Raw genomic sequence first — 1333 nt, forward strand, 5'->3', positions numbered from 1 at the left:
TGGGGAGTTGGTGTTACTTCTGTGTAAATAAGGCAAACCCTGTAGTGGGTGGGGAACATACATTCACCTCAATTCTTCCTATCTCTTACCCCTGTTGGAAGAAATGCGTGACCCGTCAAAACCGCGGTGGAATAAAGCGCGCCCGACGAAAGCGCGTACGTGACGTCATCAGCAGCGCGACGAAAAAAATTAAAAATAAATTACATTAAAATTAAATTAAAGCAAGCCGATTCACATAAAGGTAAGGGTTAGGTTTAGGGTTAGGGTTAGGGTTAGGGTTAGGTTAAGGGTTAGGGTTACGTTAAGCCTTAGGGTTAGGTTTAGGGTTAGGTTCAGGGTTAGCGTTAGGTTTAGGGTTAGGTTTAGGGTTAGGTTTAGGGTTAGGTTTAGGGTTAGGTTAAGGGTTAGGTTAAGGGTTAGGTTTAGGGTTAGGTTTGGGGGGGTTAGGGTAAGGTTTTCACTTTAATTTTAAATTTACCGCTCACAGCGCGATGTTTTCGTCGCACTGTGATGACGTCACGTACGCGCTTTCGTCGAGCGCGCTTTATTCCACCGCGGTTTTGTGGTGGAACCAAGAAATGTCCATCTGGATTCAGTTCCAAGTGGGGAGAAAGACACTGGAAATATGGAGGCTATTTAGAAAGATGGTTTAATGATGGACAGGACCACATGGTTTGAGGTCCTGGGCAAAATGAGCACACGGGTAAGAGAGAGAAAGAGGGAGATTTATACCCTTGCATGGGCCCAGCCTTGGAGCTTCCTGTTCCTGTGTAAGAAATGTGTTCTGATTGGTTGTCAGACTCCCATGGGGTCATGCAGGGGTAACTTTGTAGGTCATCTTGAGTCCCAGGCTTGGTTGAATCTTGCTGAGTGATGCAATCTCCCCAGGTGCCATGTGACGAGTTCTCTTGCTAGATGGGTAGAGGGTTAATCCTATCATGTCCTGAGGATCATGTCTTAATCCCATCACTCTGGAGTTGAAGGGGGTGGGGGCAGGGAGCTGCAGGGAGCTGCTTTGTCTTTAAACCATGTTTCTCCGTTTCTCATCCAGGGAAATATAATATTCTGCCTTTTTAATATTTCCTAGACTATTTCATTCTTCTAGGAGGATGGGTGGCTGCTAACTTTCTTCACCCCCAAACCAAAGGAATAAAAGGAATTGGGTTATGAATCAAGCACCAAGATGGCTTTCTGTCCACAGCACTGTCACAAATTCATTGTTTGCCTGAAGGGGGAACCTGACCTGTATCCCACACACCTGATCTCTCGGGATTTCTTTCCAGGAGCTTCTTAAATTGATCTACCATAATTTTTTTTCTTTATGCATTAAAAA

The sequence above is a fragment of the Thamnophis sirtalis genome, unplaced genomic scaffold (assembly GCF_051295495.1).
Source record: "Thamnophis sirtalis isolate CommonGarterSnake01/CBP01778 unplaced genomic scaffold, rThaSir2_p1.2 scaffold_9, whole genome shotgun sequence".
Lineage (NCBI taxonomy): Eukaryota > Metazoa > Chordata > Lepidosauria > Squamata > Natricidae > Thamnophis > Thamnophis sirtalis.